Consider the following 22,589-nt stretch of genomic DNA (forward strand, 5'->3'; position numbering starts at 1 on the left):
GGTGATCCGCCCGCCTTGGCCTCCAAAGTGCTTGGATTACAGGTGTGAGCCACCACACCCGGCCCTCTGCTCTCAGTCTTGATGGATAGTTTAGCTGGGTGTAGAATTCTGGAATGGAAATAAGTTTCTCTCAGGATTTTAAAGGTACTGTTCTTTCTTCAACTTCTAATATTGGGAAGACTGATGTTATCTGGACTCCTAATTCTTTGTATGTGATGTTTATTGTCTATAAAATTTTGGATTTGCATTTTATCTTTTGTGTTCTGAAATTTCAAAATCAGTTGTCTTGGTACGGATCTTTTTAAAATTTACTTTGCCAGGTTCTTGGTAGTCCTGTTCAATCTAGATACTCATGTCCTTCCATTTTAAGAACTTTTCTTCCACAATTTGTGCAACTTTAAGGGTTTTACTCTGAGCACCCTTATTGGTCATCCTGTCTTTCAGTATTGCCTATAAAAAGTACCTATGCTGAAGATTTTTTAAAGCTTTACTTAGAATTGTCCCTCTTCTAAAATTAATAAAAGGAAAGCTGATACCTCCTGTGGAAATGTTCCTACACATACCATTATTATCTCCCCTTAGAAAAAGGGCTAACTCTTTCTTGGAAAAACAAGAGTCAAAGTGATTATGTTAAAGTTAGTATTAGGAATATTTGGGCTTTAAACTTACAATGAATTAGCAATAACTTTGCATGTATCATTGAGACTTGTTTTGAAGAGAATGTTTTGAGTTTTAAGGACTGTAATTAGAAAATGTTGTCTTCATGTGTAAAATAAAATAGTTGAATTAGTATTAATTAGACTTTCACTTTTCTGACTGGATTTGGGATAAAATAAGCCAGGGAAATTTAAGCCCAAATTTCTGATGTAAGAGATGTAGGCTGAAGTCCTAGTTAGAAATAGGTTCACTCCTGATGCTGAGAACAGGGCAGACAGATGAAGAATCCTAGAGGGTTGAGTTCAGGCCAGGTAGTAGGACTTGGGAGGTGTCAGTGTTCTTTGTTCTGGGGAGGCTTTGAAATTTTACTTTATCATCTATAAAATAATGAGAATAAACCTAAACAATAAAAAATAACAATAGACCAAAGAGCTGAAAGCAAGGGCCAGATAATTGTCTGGTGGTGGGGGTCATGGACTCGTCAGCCATTGCCAGCCACGTTTATCCTCAGAGATTTCCGGTGGGAGAAAGAATGATTTCAAGCAGCAGGGGATGGAGAGGATGGGACAGTGATGCCACTTCCACCATTCCGGTGGCACCAAATGCACAGACCTATTTACCTTTTTAAGGGCTTCATTTGGTACCTAATTTGGTTCAGTCATTTCAGTGGGGCAGGAAGGATTCAGATAAACGTAAAGCAGAAACCATACTGTGACAATGTCACTCATTGCTTTAGAAGAGAGACCTTGGAATTTGTATTAGGTACACCCCAAAATGATGCAGGAGATTAGGAACTGCATGTACCTTTGACTATGATATTGAAAACTACATGTGAGGAAAAGAGATGAGTTTGGAGTGTGTCTGGGACCAGAAGGAATCTTAAGAATTGTTCTAACCAAGCCAAGCAATAGCAGTAATATTGTGTGGAATGAGTTAACCAGACTAACAAATTCTGTCTCCCTGTGTAAGACATAACAGTTGAACCAGTATTAATTAAATCTTTATTCTTCTGACTGAGTCCTGGGAGACAATATTAAAAAAGAAAAAAATGTTTTTTTTTTTTTTTTTGAGATGGAGTTTCATACTTTTTGCCCAGGCTGGAGTGCAAAAGCGCTATCTTGACTCTCTGCAAAATCCATCTCCCAGGTTCAAGTGATCCTCCTGCCTCAGCCTCCTAAGTAGCTGAGATTACAGCTATGCACCACCATATCCAGCTAATTTTGTATTTTTAGTAGAGACAGGGTTTCTCCATGTTGGTCAGGCTGGTTTCAAACCCCTGACCTCAGGTGATCTGCCCGCCTCAGCCTCCCAAAGTGCAGGTATTATAGGCGTGAGCCTCTGCATCCAGCTGGGTTTTTCTTTTGTCATAGTCCTAAGAATTCCCTTTGCTATTATCTTTTTTTTTTTTTTTTTTTTTTTTTTTTTTTTTTTTTTTTTTTTTTTTTTTTTTATTTATTTTTTTTTTTTTTTTTTTTTTTTTTTTTTTTTTTTTTTTTTTTTGAGTCAGTGTCTCGCTCTGTCACCAGACTGGAGCACAGGGGCATGATCTCTGCTGCCTGCAACCTTTGCCTCCCAGGTTCAAGTGATTCTCCTGCCTCAGCCTCATGAGTAGCTGAGACTAAAGGTGTGTGCAACCATGCCTGGCTAATTTTTTTGTATTTTTAGTAGAGATGGAGTTTCACCTTGTTAGCCAGGATGATCTCAATCTCCTGACCTTGTGATTGACCCGCCTCGGCCTCCCAAAGTGCTGAGATTATAGGCGAGAGCCATCACTCCTGGACTTTTTTTTTTTTTTTTTTTCTGAGACAGAATCTTACTATGTTGCCCAGGGTGGTCTCGAATTCCTGGGCTCAAGTGATGCTCTGACCTCAACCTCCCCAGTAGTGGGGATTATAGGCATCTGCCATGGTTCCTTTGATATTACCTTGGGGTGCATCATCACCAAAGACAGTCAAAGAGAGTTTAAATAACTTGCCAAGTACACCCAGATAGTTTCCACCACCTTTAAAGCATGAATGTCCTTAAGGGAAGAAAAGAAAACGTCAATTTTATTATTTATGTTTCCCAAGGAAAGAAAAAGCTATTTCCTGAGTCTACAGTGACAACCTACTGCATGACTATGTGGGGCTCCAGTGCCTGGTAGAGAATTCTGCAACCCATTCACTTGCCTTGGGAAACCTATGTGTGTGCATGAAAACGACTTACATGTATTCAAATGTAGGAGAGGAAACAAAAGACAATTATACTATTTATCTCTTTAACAGCAACTGCATAATATTAATTTATTTTACTTTATTATTTTTCTTTTTTCTCTCATTTTAATTTTATTTTACTCTAAGTACAGGATTTGTATTGTGTATTAATTACAATTTTTAAAAACTGCATCACTCTATATGCCTTTTCCTGGCAGGCATGTACTCATAAAGCATTTGCTTCAGTTTTATTATTTAAGATGCTCAGGCTGGGTGTGATGGTTGACACCCATAATCCCGGCACTTTGGGAGGCCGAGGTGGGTGAATTACGAGGTCAGGAGTTCAAGACCAGTCTGGCTAACATAGCGAAACCCGTCTCTGCTAAAAATACAAAAATTAGCCGGGCCTAGTGGCGAGTGCCTTCAACTTCCAGCTACTGAGGAGGCTGAGGCAGGAGAATTGCTTGAACCTGGGAGACAGAGGTTGCACTGAGCCGAGATCACGCCACTGTACTCCAGTGCCGACAACTGACTCAGTCTCAAAAANAAAAAAAAAAAAAGAAGCTCAAATCCCAAAATATGTTTGACTCTGTATATTTTAAACTAACAATTCTTTGATTGAATTTATCTGGGTAAGTACACAAACTTCACTCCTTTGCTGGTGCAGACCTGAGATGAGGTCTGCACCAGCAAGAAATCAGAGGTAGAACAGAAAATCAAATACCGCGTGTTCTCACTCATAGGTGGGTGTTGAACAACGAGAACACATGGACACAGGGAGGGGAGCATCACAGACTGGGGTCTGTAGGGGGGAAATAGGGGAGGGACAGCAGGGGGTGGGGAGTTGGAGAGAGAGCATGGGGAGAAATGCCGGATGGGAAGGCAGTACATCACACTGCCATGTATGTACCTATGCAACAATCTTGCATGTTCTTCACATGTACCCCAAAACCTAAAATGCAATTAAAAAAATGCAGAAAAAAAAAAGAAATCAGAGGTAATGTTAAAATTAATTTGCTTCCTCAAAATAATTTTTTATAAGTTACTATTCACATTCTTTGATATGTGCTGTCCTTGGGGAAGACAGGGGAACAAAAACAACATTTAGTTCTCACTGTGCCATACACTTTACCTACTGAAGTTTGTAATGCATTTTTCATCCTTAGTATCATTTGGTTTTCATGCAGCAATTTAGCACTCTTTGTACAAAGACTTCTTTATTTCAAATTTCATTCTTGAAAGTGTTACGTTGAGGGCACAGCTGTGACATCAAAGGAGCCCAAGTTCAAATTCTAGCTCTAGAACTTAATAGCTTTGGGACCTTGCACAAGTTACATAATACTTCTAAGCCTTACTTTATTCATAAGCTGTTGCAAGGAAGAAATAAAATACTATAAGTAAGCATTTAGCACAGGGCTTGGCATAAACATTGGCTATGACTGCACCAGTGCCAGGGACAAGGGGAGGTGAGTGAGGCAAAACTTAAGGTGCAATATCTAAGGCAAACTCAGTGACGGAGATAAATACTATTATAATGCAATGCTTAAAAAATCGAAATTGGTCCGGGCATGGTGGCTGATGCCTGTAATCCCAGCACTTTGGGAGGCTAAGGCAGGCAGATCACGAAGTCAGGAGTTCAAGACCAGCCTGACCAATGTGGTGAAACCCTGTCTCTATTAAAAAATACAAAAATTAGCCAGGTGTGGTGGCACATGCCTGCAATCCCAGCTACTCAGGAGGCTGAGGCAGGAGATTTGCTTGAACTCGGAAGACGAAGGTTGCAGTGGGCCAAGATCATGCCACTGCACTCCAGCCTGGGCGACAGAGAGAGACTCTGTCTTAAAAAAAAAAAAAATTAATATGAAAATTTTCAATAAGGACAGGGTGAATATTCCTAATCTTCTTTGCCTGGCTTCAATATGACTTGCCATGGCACTCTATACCACAACCTCGTGTGATGGGTATTGTCATTTCCGTTTCGTTGTTGAGCAGAAGTTCAAGTTGTCTTTTAATTCTACATGTGAGAATAAACGTCCAGTAATGTACTACTTGGCAAAGAAGCCAAAACAAGAGTGTCAGCTTATGTGAGTTTTCATTGTTTAAACTGTGGTGTCATGACTGGCTAATATAAGGTAGCCTGTGAATGTTTGTGGAACTAGATTGAACTAAGCCGGAGTGGTATCAAACTGCGGAATAGCCTAAAGACTATACATAAATATTTTGGCCTATTTTCTTAGAACTGTTGGAAAGAAATTTTTTTTTTTCAAAATCAATGTGCAATAGAATTTTCCATAATGCTTTTCTTGCTTCTGAACTGGGTTTTGGATAAATCAGTTTCATTATGAGGCTATTTTAGGATTTCTGGCCACAAACTCTTCGTACAAAGACTTCTTTATTTCAAATTTCATTCTTGAAAGTGTTAGGTTGAGGGCTCAGTTGTATGCTATGTAAATACACCTGGAGGCTGAACTTGCCCTGCTATGTACACCTGCAATTATCTAAGTTAAGACATAAACATTACTAAAAGGATCTTCCCAATGTTTTGTGCTTTCTCTGCTGGTTGTGCCTCAGTTGTAGCTACTTTAAAAAAATTATTGGCCAAGTGTGGTGGCTCACGCCTATAATCCCAGCACTTTGGGAGGCTGAGGTGGGCAGATTATGAGGTCGGGAGTTTGCAACCAGCCTGGACAACATAGCAAAACCCCATCTCTACTAAAAATACAAAATTAGCCGGGCATGGTGGCGCATGCCTGTAATCCCAGCTATTCAGGAGGCTGAGGCAAGAGAGGCACTTGAACCCAGGGGGCGGAAGTCGTGTTGAGCTGAGATCGTGCCAGTGCACTCCAGTCTGGGTGACAGAGTGAGACTGTCTCAAAAAAAAAAAAGAAAAAGTAAAAAAAGAAAACCTTTTTGTGAGATGGATTAGCCACCAATAAATTCATAAGCAAAACATAATATTTGAGAGAATGAGCCTATGCATGAAGAAAAATTATTAGCAAGAACAAAGCCAACTGTAGTTTATTCAAAACATATGAAAAATCTATAATTTCTGTTAATAAAAGAGGGAAAAGGGAATTTTCTTAATTCTATATTACTATTTTCAACAAAGAAAACCAACAAAGAAGAGCCATAGAGTAACATATTGTGTTAACTGGTTATTAACCCAAATTTTTAGTTGGTTATTCACAGAATAATGTCCCAAGGTCTGAACCCCACCTTTGTTCAATGTAAGATTTCTCTTATTTGATGAAACATTTTGTTTTATTTTTGAGACAGAGTCTCCCTCTGTTGCCCAGGCTGGCGTGTAGTGATTTGACCTAGACCCACTACACTGTCTGCCTCCCAGGTTTGAGCGATTCTCATGTCTCAGTCTCCAGAGTAGCTGGAACTACAGGTGTGCGCTACCATGCCCAGCTAACTTTTGCATTTTTAATAAAGACAGGTTTCACCATGTTGGCCAGGCTGGTTTTGAACTCCTGACGTGGTGATCCACTCGCCTCAGCCTCCCAAAATGCTGGGATTACAGGTGTGACCCACTGCGCCCGGCCCACTTCCTGTTTTATAGGTGCTCCATTCTGAGGAATATTAGGATCCACTATCATTCTCCTAGGAAGCCAGGAATGGGTGTCTTGAAGCTCTGGAACCGCAAATAGTAGAGAGGGCAGGGGCAGTATTGGGGTGGGCAGGGAAAGAGTAGAGTAATAAGAGGGGGAAATAAGACGGAGGGGATGTCATGTGTCCATCTGAGATGCTCTCCATATGCACTGAACGGCACCCCGATGGAGACAGACAAGAAACATTTTGAACCTTTTTTTTGATTCTTGGTGATGGACTAGAGGTTTGAATGGGTACTTTCTGCTAACATATGCGTGCCTTTCCACACGCTGTGGCAAGTTACGGCCAGAAAGTCACTGGGAAACTGAATGACAGTGTCATCACCACGACATAGGATCTAATTCAATATGTATTTACCTAGTACGTACCATGCACCAGGCAGTGGGAATCTCACTGAGAAAGGAAAGAATAGTCATTGAGCTTTTGCAGCACTCAAGAGATGCTGTTAGATCAGATCTAGACATCACAAGACTCAAGTCCATGACTCTCCTGGTCACAACGGCAGTGTTACTTGTGTCCGTGATCATTCGATGACTCGTCAGGCTCTAAGCTCTGTCACAGCAGAAGGTGATGTCTCTTTTTTTCGTCTTCACCATTGTGTCCCAGAACTGAGCATAGTTTCTAGCACTTGGCAGGCATCCAATAGATACGGTTGGTTGAATGAATGTTACAGATGCATTAGCGCTTTGTGGAGGATATTAGCCCGTTTTATAGGTGAGGAAACGTCTCTGAATACCCAAGATCACACACAAATAACAGTCCTTAATACTAACAACCCCTAAAGAATAATCCTGCCGGAGCGAGGATTCTAAAACGACTCCACAGTTCGGGCTCTTCTACCATGTCGGGCTTCTTCCCCTGGGTTGGAAGGGCTCAGGCTAGGGGGAGACAGACAGGAACCCCGGTGCTGGGTAAGTACCAGCGTCTGCGAAGGAGGCGTGAAACAGACCAGGCGAGGCGGGCAAAGGTCAGGTCCCCCAGCCCCGCAACTCCGCTGAAATCCCTCCCACCGAGAGGAAACACAGTTATGAGTGAACGGGCTTGTGCGTCCTGATGAGAATCCAAAATCGAGAGGAAGGTGGAAAGAGCCAGGACGCTCTGGGGGGTGGGGGGTATGAAGCAGATGGGAGAAGAGAGGGCTGGGAAGAGGAGGGGTGTCCGCGGTTCTTCCTCGCGTCGTGTCTGCTGCGATGAGACACGATCCTGGGTCCCAGCTGCAGGTGTCAAGGCGATTCAGTAAATGACACTTCGTAGCCCCGAAGGGTTTGTTCCCCTACACAGGAGGGGCGTCACCGTGGCCTAATCAAACACCTTCTTTCCAATTTGGGGTGGGGCGGGGCAGAGAACTGTTTTTGTGGGAAAACGGTTTAGTAAATAAGGTCTATTGGGACTCTGAAGAGAATTACAATGCCACCACCATGGCTATGATCTTCATCAGGCACCATTTCAACACCTCTCCAAGTCAACCCGCCCTACAACAGGATTTATTTTCCAATGAGCGAAATCCCCGCCCGCCAACTCTGAGGCGCTTGGACGCGAGCTCTGTGGGAAACAGCAGCGACGAGCAGAGGCTATTTTGGGTGTGGGAACGAGGAGGGAGGAGGGGCGGCGCCGCCAGGCTGGGCGCGGGCGCGCGGGGAAAGCCTCCAGCTCGGGCTGCCACGGCAACCGCGTCCAGGCAACGCGCCCGGAAGCGGCTCGGGCGGCGCGCGGCGGCTCGCGCCCCCCGGGAGCCGCGAACCCTGCCGGGCCGCGCGCCGGGCCAGGCGGCAGGCGCGCGCTGATTGGACGGCGCTCCCCGCGGCGCGGGCCCGCAGCCGGGTGCCCCGCTCAGCCAGCGCCAGCGGCCGCCGCACCCAGCCGCGCCGGCGAGGACATGTGCAGCCGCGGCGCGCCCGCCCCCCGCGCCGGTGAGTGCCGCGCAGTGGACCCCCTCGGCCGGGCCTCCTCTGGGGCTGGGCAGCGGGAGCTCCCTGGGACGGCCGGTGACCTTGGGGCAGCCGCTGAGGAGATAGGCGTGGGGGAGAGAGAGCTGCGCGTGGCCCATGTGACATGCTGCGGGCGAGAGGGTTAACTGCATGTGACGCGAAGGGACAAAGTTGGGCACAGAGCGCAACTGGCGTTGCATTTTCGCGGGGGCTGCATGCTGGCGAACCAACCGACGCCCGGAGGGACTGTTTGGGGGAGCTGGGGTGGTGCACGGATTGCCAGGGGTAAGGGCGAGCCAGCCGACCCACAGCTCAGAGTGAGTGACCTTGGGCAGGTTAACCATCTGGTCTTCTGCCTCTTCGCTTTTTCTCATCTTTCAAAGGAGGGGCTGAGGGGTCTCTGCAGTTCCAGAGTGCTGTTGTGCCACGCTACTGTGAGCTGAGAAAAAGCCCGAAAGTACGGTTCTGCAGGTAGCTGAGATGCAAGGCTTAACCGTGTTTATTCTACGAGGGGTTTCCATTAATTGGCTCCCAAAGTGGCAAGAAATGTTATCGTTTTATGGAAGATAATGGAGCAAGCAGTCGGTGGTCCAGAGAGTGGCTTCTTAAGATGCACAGGTTAAAACCTCTTAGATGCCCTAAAGACATGAACAAAATAAGGATTAATGCTCTTGAGTTCTTCTTTCCTGTAGTTAATCTAATAGGAAACTTTGTATTTGAACAGGTAAAATCAAAACCCAATCGTGGCAGGCAGCAGCAAATTAAGTGAGTCATTTCTTCAATGTGCACGAGGGGTGTGTGTGTGTGTGTGTGTGTGTTCGTGCGTGTGTGTGTGTGTGTGCGCGTGCGCTCTCGCCCTCAGCTTAAAGTCTGTGTACGCCAGTGTTAGAAATTATTTCATAGGAGTAACCAGAAATAATGCTAGAATGATTCAAATCCACAAAAGTGCAGCTCTCTCAGAAGCAGGGGCAAACATTTGCAGCTTGCTTTTAAAATAAGAGTTAGGTTTGTAGAATAAATAAATATATTCTTTATTGAGAACCATCCCCAGATTTGCACATTGTATCTGTCTTCTGGGCCCTATCTGTGTGTGTGTGTGTGTGTGTGTGTGTGTGTGTGTGTGTTGGAGGGGGTTCCGTGGCACTTTTCCTATTTTTAGCATTGACTGGTATTAAGAAAAGACACTCAGGTCCCCTTCTATATCCCCTGTCTGTAAACTTCCCTGTTCCACGGAATGGAAGAGAGGAAGTACCCTCTCACAGGTACCCCTGGTACCCCTGGTTGCCCCTTCTCACTTTCTACTTCAAGGCTACCCTTGATATTTATTTGAATCTGATTTCATCCGTGTAAGAAGGTGCATTGGGAAGACACAGTTTCCAATGTTAATGAATAAGCTTCTGTAAGCTTGTTTACCTGAGGGCTTAATAACCTTCAATGTGTTACATGTTAGAAATCTGATACCATACAGACAGAAAAATCCTTAGTGCCCAGGGAATTCAACCACGAAGCCCTACCAACCCTTTAATGAGCCACAACTCATGGTGCTTGGAAGCCTCATTAGCGGATTATTCAGCCTCCTCCCTCTGCAGGCCACTACGCTGTGTCACTCCGACCTGGCTTTGAATGTCTTTTTTCTTGCATCCTGCAGCCACACTTACATTTTCATTTTTTTCTGAAGCTGAGCCCACCTTCTCCTGCTCCCTGAGCACCAGAGCCTGAGTGAACAATTTCCCGCAGAAAAGTCTTCTCTAGTGTCCTCTGCCAACTCACCAGAGTAGGGATGCTCTTCCGCTTGCTCCTTAGTGCTGCCTCCAAACCAACGCACTGTCACCAGCCAGGTCTCCTCTTGGAAGGTAGTGCTGTCTGCTAATGCCCTTACCCTGCTTCTTGTCTTCCGGCCCAGTGCTTCCCAAACCTGGGGCCTCCTCAGAATCACCTGGGACATTTTGAAAAATGTTGCTCTTTGTGTAATATTGGGGTTCAGGGTGCCCTCAGCTCCCCTGAGAGGACTTTTCTCCAGGTTCTTGGTCTCCTGCCCTCTCAAGGATGAGAGAGGGGACCAGGGCGCAGTGCCCAGTAAATGCTGGACTCAAGTGTTTGTAGAAAGCGATTTATTTAAAGCGAGAGAGAAACAGGAGGAGAGAAAGAAACAGCTAACTCTCACACTGGGTGAGAGAATCCAGAAAGATGGAATCCAGGAGAGAAAAGTAGCTTTCACACTGAGTGGAAGGGAATAGAGAGAGATGGAGTTTTGGAGGGGAAGACAGGCTTCCACAGAGTGGGGAAGGGGACCCCAGAGGGGAAATTCAGGAGAGAGGAAGATGGCTTCCACGAAGGGAGTGTTTGTGGAAGGGGACCCAAACATAGAGTCAGAAGGGGTGTGGAAGAAGGGGACTTTTAAACTGGGAGGAACTCCACCTTCTCTAAGACCCCAGGCCAATGAAAGGAGTTCCTGAGAACTTCTGCTGGAGTGATTGACTCTTAGTTTCTTCCCTTGCCGACGAAATTCAAACATAGACTTAAATCTCCTGGATGGAGAGAGATGGGAGTGGGGGCATTGCGCTGGGAAGTTCTTGCCCTTAAAACTATGCCCCCTTGTGGACCGGGGAAGAGAACACATTCCCTCATTTGGACTCCCTCAAATATACCAAATTAGAATCATTGGGAGCTGGGGCGGTGGTGGGACGAGTAAGACCTAAAAATCCCTACTTTATGTATGTATGTGTGTATGTATTTATTTATAAAATCCCTATTTTAAAAACAAACCCCAAAAGGAGGAGCAGCAGGAGAGGCTAAAGAGAAAGAAAGAGAAAAAAAACAACTAACTCTGGGCAATTTCTGATGTACACCCGGGTTCGTCAGTGGAAATCTCTTCACTTGATGCTACAAAAAAGCGCTAAGCAAAAAATGTGAGCAGCTGGCGTCATTCTCTTCTCTGCTTTGTCTCCTGCCAGTGACTTTGGGGTTTGTGTTGAAGCTCTCTTAATTCTTTGACCTTGAAGTTCCTCAACATCAATTCCTTATAGCCTCAGTTTCCACTTTGCTTCAACTAACATCTTGGACTTCTTCAGTCTTGAACAAGACTGAACCTTCGAGATCTTGAACTTGGCCTTCAGCCTACTTAGTTGATACCACCCACCGACTACTCTGGATTTTAACCATCGCTGAGGACTCTGGTCCCGTAATCACTTGCTGTTCCAATCCTTCAGCCCCTCTGTGACTCTGTTCCTCCACTTAGGGTGTATAGGTAGCTAGCCATTTCTGTTCTGTCTGGAATCCCGGAATCCTTTGTTTCAGTATGTTGGGCTTCTCATATTCTAGTCCTAAATCCAAAATCACCACCCCCGTTATCTGCTTATTCTGCTCCCAGCCTGCCACATTATCCAGGAAGAAGTCACCAAGACCTTTTGACAGGTTCCACTGAAAATTTACGCTGGTTTTAATTTCGCCAGATAAATTCCCACTTTACCTTCTTCACTGATCCCAAGCATCTTTTTCTTCCTCTCTTTCTCCTTTATTTCCTCTTTCTCAAAGGAAGAAAATGTCTGCAAGTCCCTTCCCCAAGGTTAATCCGTATGTACTCCACAATCTTCCTTCCCTGGACTTGATTCCTTCCTTCTCGCCTCTTTTGGGAACTGGATGCATTTGTGATTCCCCCTGTCCAGTGTCTTTGGTCCTTTCCTACTCTTCCCCAACCCTCATTCCACCATATAGGTTACGCTTCCCATAAGAAACTATGATAGGTTAGGGTCCTTGCTCTGTGCGATAGAATTTTCTGTGGTGAGAAAAACATTTTATATCCTCACTGTCCCATATAGTAGTCACTATTCACATGTGGCTATTAAGCACACGAAGTGTGGCTGGTGTGACTGAGGAACGAAGTTTTTCATTTTAGTAGATTCTAAACTAATTTAAGTCCAGTTGAAGTAGTCACATAGGGCCAGTGTCTACTGTATGGGGCAGCACAGTTCTTGAGCCTGCTGCTCTGTCCTCAGTTTCTCTTCTTTGTCCACTCACCTATTCTGGTTTCACCCTCATCTTTCTATTGAAACTGCTTCCTCGAAGGGCTCTGGTGGAGGTGTCCTGGCTCCAGAGCTGAGGCCTTTGCCCTGTCCTTCCACTGCTTGGTCCCTGCCCTGTGTCTCCTGGCAGCAGTCAGTCCTTTGTGCCTCTCTCTCTCCCTGTCTCCATGACGCTGGCTATCCTGGCCCACTCGAACCTCATCTGTTTCTTTTTTCTTCCTGGCCTGCAGACACAGGGATGCTGTGAGATCCTGCCCTTGGTCTTTCCCTTCCTTTCCTTCCTCCCTTCTCCCTGCCCCAGCCTCACCTCTGAGCCCGCAGTAGTAGTGAAAGAGCACTGGGTGCTTTCCCCGCGCCTTACTGGGTGCCCCCGCCCCCTCGTACTACGTCCTCTAATCCTCACTCCAACTCTGTGAGGCAGAGACTCTGATTACTCCTGTGTAGGTGCAGAAGTTGAAGTTGAGGGAGATTTGAATAACTGAAGGCACTGCTTTCAAGGAGCACAGCCTGGAAAGGGACTCCAGCAGTCTGACCTTAGAGTCCCACTTCTGACCCTGTTTACTCAGGGTCCCCAGCTACCTTCAGATCTGCATGTGGGGCCCTGAGCTGTCTCCCAAATTTCACTCAGAATGTAATACTCAGAAGCCTGACTGCTTTGTCTCTATTTTGTCATCCTGGCTTCTGTAATCATTCCCACCCCTTTTAAACATTTTACTTTGAATAATTCAAATTTATAGAAAAGTTGCAATAATTAAAATAATTCCCAACATACCTTTCAGACAAATTCTCTAATTGTTAATTTTTACCACGCTTGCTTTACCTTTCTCACTCTGTCATATTCTCTCTCATTCTCTCTCTCTGTGTCTGTGTATCTGTTATCCACACCCATATATACACACACGTCTGCATACACACGCATATACATGTATATGTCATTTTCCCTGAACCATTTCAGAGTAAGTTGTAGACATGATACACCTTTGTCCCCTAAATACTCAAGTGTATATTTCCTTTTAAAAAGGACATTTTCTTGTATAAGTACCAAAATCTGAAAATTAGCATTCAGGCCTATTATCTAATCAACAGACTTTATTCAGGTGTCATCTATTGACCTAATGTCCTTCGTGGCAAAAGAGGAAAAGAAAGATCTTTTTTTTGTTGTTGTTTTCTTTTTGAGACAGAGTCTTGCTCTGTTGCCCTGGCTGGAGTGCAGTGGCACGATTGCGGCTCACTGCAACCCCCGCCTCCTGGGTTCAAGCGATTCTTCTGCCTCAGCCTCCAGAGTAGCTGGGATTACAGGCACCTGCCATCATGCCCGGCTAACTTTTGTAATGTTATGGAGACAGGGTTTCACCATGTTGGCCAGGCTGGTTTTGAACTCCTGAACTCAGGTAATCCACCCGCCTTGGCCTCACAAAGTGCTGGGATTACAGGTGTGAGCCCCCGCACCCGGCCAAAAAAGATCTTTTCTGGTCCAGGATCCAATCCAGGATCTTGTGTTACATTCGTGGTCAGGCCCCTTTCATTTCCTCTAACCTGGGACTGTTTACCAGTTGTTTTGTCTCCATGAACCTTGACGCTTTTGAAGGGTGCCGGCCAGTAATGTAGTGGAATGCCCTTAGCTTGGCCTTGTCTGATGTTTCTCATGAGTAGTGTTGTGTGTCCCTCTCAGTACATTCTTTGATGATGTTAGTGCCATCATCCTCTTCTCCGTAACCAGAGCTTGAACACCTGGGGTTATTCTGACTTTCTGCTCCTTGCACTCCCACATCCAGCCGGTCATTGAGTCAAGTTGAGGTGTCCCCTGCACAGTCTCCCTCCATTCATCCCTTCCTTTCTGCACCTACTGTCTCTCTCCTGCTTGGGGCAGTTGTGGAGTGAAGGCCTGTGCACACTGGCCTCAATCAACTGTTCCAGCTTCATCGGCGACTGCTTAGCAACAGGAACCCAAGGGTCCCATAGTCCTCACCAATCAGCATTTCCTCTGCTTTGCCCACCTCTCCATCCCTTCTCGTGCTGCTCTGAACTCACATCATTTACCCCTTTGAATATCAGACTCAGTGCCTGTTCCTCAAATGCTTTTCCTGATGGCCCTGTTCAAACGGCTCCTGCCTTCTGCCTGGTGGCACTCAGCAGCCCCTCCATCCTTGCACGGCGTGTTATTTCCCTGCAGAATGGAAGTGCCTGCAGTGCGGGGGCTGTGCCTTGTTCAGCACTGTAGAGGCTCAATGAATATTTGTTGACTGGACTAAATTATTTGATGAAATCATTAAGCAAATGCAGAGAAGAACTGTAGAGTTGCCTGCTAGCACGTGGTATGCGATGGTGGATGTGAGACCCATGCCTTACCCGAAGAGTCAGGTGGGTGTTGGCTCAAAATAGGATCTTTTTAGTAAAACGGTGGATAATTTGAGAAGCATTTTCATGTTGTAAGTGGAAAAAATGATTCTTCCCTGATGACATCTTAACGTCGTGTGTATGTGTCAAGACAAAGAAAGAGCATATTTGATTTTTTAAAAAAAGAGTAGAGAAACCTAACATAGAATATTAAAAATGGCCCATCTAGTTCTTCACACCCCAATGAGCAGCTGAATGTGACAGGAGTAATTTCTCGGGCTCCCTTCCTCCCCAGGAGCCCTGGGACTACCTGCCGCCTCTGGCTGGCTGTCCTCCCCTCTCTCCTCTGCTGTCCTTCAGCACTGCCTCTCCCCTTCCACTTTCTCTCTCTCTTCTCCCGTAGTTCACTCTTTCTGTCTGTTCCTCTCTCTTAATAACTCTTCTACTACCTCCCTCTCCCTGTTGACTATTTTATTATATTTTTGGACTTACTGGATGTGGTTTTATGTTCCATGAGTTTTTCATATAAAAGCAGGTGATTTTCGCAAAAAGGGAAAACCCAATTGTTGTTTATGCCTTGGTGGTCTTTTGTCAACTCCCTTCCCTAGCTCAGTGGTTCTTGTTATGTTTAAAATGTAGTTATCAGGGATAATAAAATGGTTTATCAGAACATAATTATCTCTTTCTGGTACGCCAGGAAAATTACTAGGAATGTGCTGGTTGATAAATGTCAAAAAGCCTAAAATTTTCAGTTGCTACTAAAGGAACATTGGTACTTGAGGTTGAAAGTCAGATCTTCGTGTGGTGAGAAACTCAGATTTCTGGGTGGGGAGCTGCTGAGCTTACGGGGAACTGCAGTCTTCCTCCCTGAAGGTGTCTGCACTTGCTGACCGGGGGTCACCCCCTGCCCCACTTCAGAACGCATTTGTGGAGATGACATTCTCCCTGGACGAAGCAACTACAGAAGTGCAGGCAAGAGATTCTGCTGGCGTCGCTGAGTGTGGCTTAAATAAAAAGCGTGTTTGTGTGGGAGAGAATGTGTGGGGGTTGCTTTCGCATTATGGAATTCTTAAAATTGTTGAACCGGGAAGATGTTATTCAGAAACCTCTGGTGCCTTCAGCTTGTTTTTTGTTTATTTCAGATTTCTTTTCTCCCCCATTTTTAATTATCTCTGCAAAAACTCAAGAGTCCTCCCTGCTCCTAAAATAGTTATAAAATTAATGCGCTGCGCTCAGGTCGTTACTCCACGTAAAAGGGTAAAAGACTCCCATGTTAAGCAGAGAAGTCCAGCCTCCTCCCTCTGAGTGTGAGAAAAAGGACAGAGACTGGAGACTGGAGTTTTCTTCTAAGCTTAAATTCTTCGCTTTTTAGCCAGTGATTCATAGAGGGTGGAACCAAAAGTCACCACCAGCATTCTGTCTGCAAGAGAGTACACAGAATTGTGCCTTCCCCTCCTAGTTTAGTAGGTAGAGAGTTTATATGGGCTTTTAATAATATTTTTTCTCTTCTAGCTGTTGCACTTGACGGATTCTTTTTTTAACATTTGGTAATGCGTCTTTTCTAATGCTAGAAAGAAAAGCTGCCAAATATTGCTGTTGAGCATAATAAAACACCCTAAAAGTAATGACTTCTTTTTTGGTGACAGTGCCCGAGCACACTGCAGGGTGACCTCCTGCCTTCCACTGAGCTCACAGCTGGAAGGGCACCTTCAGTCCGCAATCGAGATGTCATCTGGGCAGAGCAACACAATCATGAAAACAGTGGGTCTTCCCAAATTAGGAAAACAAAAAGGCAAATGAACAAATATGGATGAGTGTCCATGAAGAGACGCTGTGCTAGGGTTCATGGAAAGTCCAGGTTCATGTAGGATGTGGTTCCTGCTGCCCCACAGCAGCTCAACTGGGGAGACATAATCCACGAAAAGCTCAAATAACAATAGAAGACTTAAATAGCATTTCAAAATAGCTGTTATTAATAGATGAGAACAAAAACCAATCTGTTTTTGCAAGTGTTCTCCTAAAATTCTTAACATCATTCTTAGTTGAGAGTGGATTGAAGCAACGTCAGTGACCAGTCCTTGGGTTCTAGGGGTCTGTCTGTAAATCTGTCTGGACCTGACAGAGGCCACGTGTGTGTTGCAGATTGACTGCCTCCCTTCAGTTATGCAAGAATCTCTGCACTGGCTGGAAGAGCACTGTAAATGCTGTAAACGTTCTAAAGTTCATCTTGGTGGGTCAGAAGCACGTCACCCCTCACCTTCTACCTCTGACAGAATTCCCCTTATTAATGCAATAGAATGGAGGGGAAAGAATGCAAGTCTTGCTAAGCGGACTCAAGGCCATTTTCACAAAGGGCATTGAAAGTATCTGCTCTGGGACCCTGTGGAGGGACTTGCCCTTTTTCTGGAACCTCAAGTTTTTGGAATCCTTTGCTGGCAGCACTCCAGCACCACTGGACCTGTACAACATGCTGATTTCCTGATGCAAAGGAGATCCAGGCTTCAGTCCCAGCTTTGAGGAGAGCACCAGCCTCAAGCCTGGTTCTGTGCCCACAAGGAAACAAATGTAAAAGCTGATGGCGAACTTGTTTTCATTAAACCATTGTCTTTTAAGCCCAGAGTCAGGCTTGTTTCTTGGTTTTGATAGCTGTAAATGAGCAATTTATGGTTTTTGTTGTTATTGTCATTCACTGGTTCATTCTTTTCTTCAGGAGGTTTTCATTTACATTTTTGTGATTGTGAAAATAGCATACTTGTTTAAGTATTTTGAAAATAAGGAAAAGCAGAATAAAAATGTACCCAGTGCCACTATTTACATTTCAATTTATTTCTTTCCACTGTTTTAAAAGATATGGTTATACAAATACTTTGAGGGTTAGAATCCTTGCCTCACCCTCTCCAAGGTAGTTGTAGGATTTCTGGGTTGCTGAAGCAATGTACGGTTGGAAAAGTGTCAAGATGCGTCAGGTGAGTTACATCTACTGTTGGCCTAAGGAGGGATATTTTTGTGTGAGGACACCCAGTGTCTTCGAGACCATGTAAAGCCTTGATGACTTACCCACATTTCCTCAGAGCTGCCTCACAACCATAATGCCATGTGCATTCCTCAGTATGCTAGCCCAGTATATTTCTTCCAAGGACTGCTCAGCTAGTCTCAAAAATTCTGGTCAGGAGCGGGGAGAGTTGAGCTGCCTATGAAGAAGGAGACAGAGTGTGCTTATTTGCACTATTTTCATTTCCTTTGCACATAATTTGGAGGTACTTCCCCAATTGGGACGCTGTGGTTAATTTGTGGAAAGCTCCTGCTATTAGCAGTGGTCCTTCCTTTTGCCTTGTCAATCTAGATACATTGGCTTGGGAAATTAGGCAGCCTGACCTCAGATGCACAGCCCTTTTCCTACTTTTACGAAAACACATGATTTAGCCAGATACCAACTCTCCACACCACAGAGATCATTCCAGCAATTTGGCATGGGGAAAGTTGGTGGGAGGATGTGGGAAGGAGGGGCAGAGAAAGCAGCATTAAAGGTAGCCTCAGGACCATGGAGGCATCTAGGCATGGAGGGAGGGGGCCTCAGCTGCAGGAGAGAAGGAAGACAGATGACTGGTGGCCTGGGCACACAGCAGGGCCGTGGTTGCCTTGTCCTTGACCTTGAGTCTCCTGCTTCATTCATCTCTTCTGGCCTATGGTGAAGCAGTCTTCTTACTGTGGGGAGAAAGGGAAGAGGGAGGAGCAACAGGATCAGGATATGGTAATAGTGACAGTGGTAGTGGTGGTAGAGAACTTCAAAATTTGCAGGGTTGGTTGGGTATGGTGGCTCAGGCCTGTAATCCCAGCACTTTGGGAGGCCTAGGTGGGCGGATCATATGAGGTCAGGCATTTGAGACCAGCATGGGCAACGTGGCGATACCCCGTCTCTACCAAAAATACAAAAATTAGCTGGGTGTGGTGGTCGGCACCTGTAATCCCAGCTACTCGGGAGGCTGAGGCACAAGAATCACTTGAACCTGGGAGGTGGATGTTGCAGTGAGCCGAGTTTATGCTGCTGCACTCCAGCCTGGGCAACAGAGCGAGGCTCTGCCTGGAAACAAAAAGTGCAGGGTCCTTTAAACTTATGAATCAAAATGTTTGCACCATCTAAGTTGTGGTGGCTTGGAGCAAAGCTCTGGTTTCCAGGCCCTCGTTGTAGTTCTAAATACTATGTACTATTGTGCATCGTAGGATGGTTAGAACGATAAATAAATAAATAAAGTTTACTATAAATCCACCTTCGTGGGGTTTTTTAATTTTTATTTTTCACCTTAACATTATAGCAAGGACATAAATACATATGTTCTTAGAGTGTTTTTGGTTTTTGTTTTAATGCCAAGATTTAGCTAACTCTGTTACCCAGGCTGGAGTGCAGTGTCATACAGCCTTGAACTCCTGGGCTCAACTGATCTTCTTGCCTTAGGCCCCTGAGTATCTTGGACTACTGGTGTTTGCCACCATGCCTGGCTCATTTATTTTTTATTGTTATTTTCTTGTAGAGATGAGGGCATTGCTGTGTTGCACAGGCTGGTCTCAAGCTCCTGGCCTGAAGTGATCATCCTGCCTCAGCCTCTGAAAATGTTGGGATTATAGGCATGTAATCCACCATGCCTTGACAGCTATTGATGTTCTTTTGATTGGATGTGTTGTGCTCTAATTCACTGCTCTTCTATTGTTGAGCATTTAACCAATAGCCATTTATAGAAATATTGCCATCTAGTTAAGATCCCGTAGTATTAAGTATGGATAAAATGCTTTAAGCGTAGAGACTTGATGGAGATTAGTTACTTTTGCCATGGCATTCCAGTTTCATGGTCCTAGAATGTACAGGGCAAGAGTGAGTTCTGTACATGCCCTGGAGAGTCTTAACAGTTTGACTCCCCTTTGAACTCTTCATCTTTACATATATTTTTTAAAGTGGGGTCAGGAAGAAGTAATTTTCTTTCTTTCAGAATGTACAGTGAAAAATTAAGTTTAAGAAGTAAAAGATACATTTAGTCAAAGCCCACTGTATTCTATCTGTTCTCCTCTATTTCTCACTCAGAGAGAAATATAACCCTGATTTGGTGTTTGTCATTTCCACATTCATCTTTAGATGTTACAGATTTGGCATATTATTTGGCATATTTTGAACCTTTGTAAAAATGACATTGTATAGTGTCCATATCCTTCTTCAGCTTACTTTTTAAAACTTAGTATATTTGTAAGATTCATTTACATTGGGACTTGTAATTATAATTCATTTCTTTTTCTCTTTTGTTCCTTTTGTTTTGAGACAAAATCTCATTGCCCAGGCTGGAGTGCCATGGCAAGATCACAGCTCACTGCTCACTGCAGCCTTGACCTCCCCAGGCTTAGGTGATCCTCCCACCTCAGCCTCCACAGTAGCTGGGACAATATGTGTGTGCTGCCACATCCAGATAATTTTTGCATGTGTGTGTGTGTGTGTGTGTGTGTGTGGAGATGGGTTGCTGTGTTGCCCAGGCCCACTCCCTGGCCTCAAATGGTCTGCCACCTTGGCCTCCCATAGTGCTGAGATTACAGGCCTGACCCACTACACCTGGCTGCTAATTCATTTGTTTTCAATACTATTTGTTCTTACATTGCATGAATGTATCATAGTGTATTCCTCCATTTGCCTAATAGTGGGTGTTCATTCCCTGCTCCTCATTTTTTTTGCTACTAGAAACAATGCTACCTTAAGTATTCTTGCAAATGTCTCCTTAAGAACATATTTGGAAAGTTTTTGAGGATTTTTTAGTACTAGAATTATTAGACCATTAGGTTTGTGCATATTCTGCTTTACTAGATATTGAACATTGCCTTCTAAAGTGTTAGTGTCAATTCACACTCCCATCTGGTGTTCCTGTTGTTCCATATATATTCTTGTCAACACTTGATCTTATCAGACTTGATTTTCACCAGTCTGATGTGATAAAATGGTGTCTCTGGGGATTTTATTTCCTGTTGCAAATGAGATTTATTGTATAATTTGCTTCCACTGGCCAGAACAGAGCCAATGTTACATATATTAAAACAACAACAACATTTGTTCAAGTTATTATCCTTCAATATTCTTTTAAGATGTACCAAGCAAGACGGCTGTCTGGAAATCTATTTAGACCTAAAACTTAGATTATAAAATAAATATTCTATTTCCAGTGAACAGAATTACACCCTCTGTAATTTGGTATTAGAACCCCAGCTGACTCCAGCCGCCCACTGAGCACAGGTGACTGTCAATTGGCTGGTCTCTGGATGCTGTGTTCTCTTGGTTAGAAGCAAGTCACAGGTCCCACCCACACTCAGAGGGAGAGGACCATGCAAGGTGTGAACACTGAGAGACAAGGATGGTGGGGGTGGAGGGAGGCGTACCTAATGAGTCTGTCCACCACAGCAGGGACCATATTTTGATCATCACGTTTCAGTGTCATGGATTCCAGTGTCATGGGTTTAGATTAGCATTATTAGGGCTATCAAAGATGATTGGGGGCTGACTTACCTGGTCTGGTTCCAATTGGAGGTGAAATTCCACTATATTAATTTGTATCAAGAAAAGTAGTTGGCAGATAGACTTGGGCTTGTGTTTGCTGACTTCTGTGTACTCTCCTTTTATGCACAGCTGTATGAGAAGCTAAAAGATGTAGCTGGTAAGTATGGACGCAGGGCAAGGATTGAATAGGATTATCTTAATGGCTAATGTCATTGGACCCTGAGGGCCTAATGCCCTCCATTATAGAACTTTTCCTGCTGTCCTGGATTCTTAGGTCCTTGGAAACACCAAAAAATTTCTTTTCTTTTCTTTTCTTTTCTTTTCTTTTCTTTTCTTTTCTTTTCTTTTCTTTTCTTTTCTTTTCTTTCTTTCTTTCTTTCTTTCTTTCTTTCTTTCTTTCTTTCTCTCTCTCTCTCTCTCTTTCTTTCTTTCTTCTTTCTTTCTTTCTTTCTCTCTCTCTCTCTCTCTCTCTTTCTCTTTCTTCCCCCCCCTTTCTTTCTTTCTTTCTTTTTTTTTTTTGTGACAGAGTCTCTCACTTTGTCACCCAGGCTAGAAGGTAGTGGTGCGATCTGAGCTCACTGCAACCTCCATCTCCTGGGTTCAAGCGATTCTCCTACCTGAGCCTCCCGAGTAGCTGGGATTACAGGTGTGCACCACCATACCCAGCTAATTTTGTATTTTCAGTAGAGATGCAGTTTCATCATGTTGGCCAGGCTGGTCTTGAACTCCTGACCTCAAATGATCCGTCCACCTTGGCCTCCCAAAGTGCTGGGATTACAGGTGTGAGCCACCACGCCTGGTCGCCAATACATTTTGTTTCTTCAAACTCTGCTTTTACTAGATATGCTGTGCCTACCATCCCCCTTTCTTGTTGCACATTCTGGTCCTTCTTGAGCCATAATATAATTCAATTGATTATATTAAACAATATGAAATTACTTCAGTTATCTCTCCTGGACATTCGCTCACGCAGCAAACAGTTACTGATCAGCTCTGATGTGCCAGGTGCTTGGGATATAACTGTTGTCAATATAGCTCCTTATGGAGCATGCAGCATAGAGCCAAAGATGGATATTGAACTAGTATGATGAGTGCTTGCCTTATTTCAGTGGTGAGTGTCAGCAGTGTCTTGTATCATTTTATAGATCAGCTGTTCCCATCTCTTCTTGATTCTTAAGATTTCATTGTCAGAGTCTCACCTTAACTTGAATTTTGCAATCCTCCCCATTGACTTTATTTTCTTTCTTTTTTTTTTTTTTTTTTTTTTTTTTTTTTTTTTTTTTTTTTTTTTTTTTTTTTTTTTTTTTTTTTTTTT

General features: G+C 44.2%; 1 protein-coding gene across 1 annotated transcript in view; it reads left to right on the forward strand.

Annotated features, from left to right (window-relative positions):
• The first annotated feature begins 8,264 nt into the window (after window positions 1-8,264).
• FAM81A (family with sequence similarity 81 member A) overlaps window positions 8,265-22,589 on the forward strand; it is an 85,596-nt gene continuing 71,271 nt past the window's right edge. Inside the window, exon 1 of the mRNA XM_017531911.2 lies at window positions 8,265-8,374. The gene's annotated coding sequence lies outside the window, so the exon portion shown is untranslated. The remainder of the gene's footprint in view (window positions 8,375-22,589) is intronic.

This window comes from Cebus imitator, unplaced genomic scaffold (genome assembly GCF_001604975.1).
Source record: "Cebus imitator isolate Cc_AM_T3 unplaced genomic scaffold, Cebus_imitator-1.0 Scaffold74, whole genome shotgun sequence".
In the NCBI taxonomy this organism is placed as follows: domain Eukaryota; kingdom Metazoa; phylum Chordata; class Mammalia; order Primates; family Cebidae; genus Cebus; species Cebus imitator.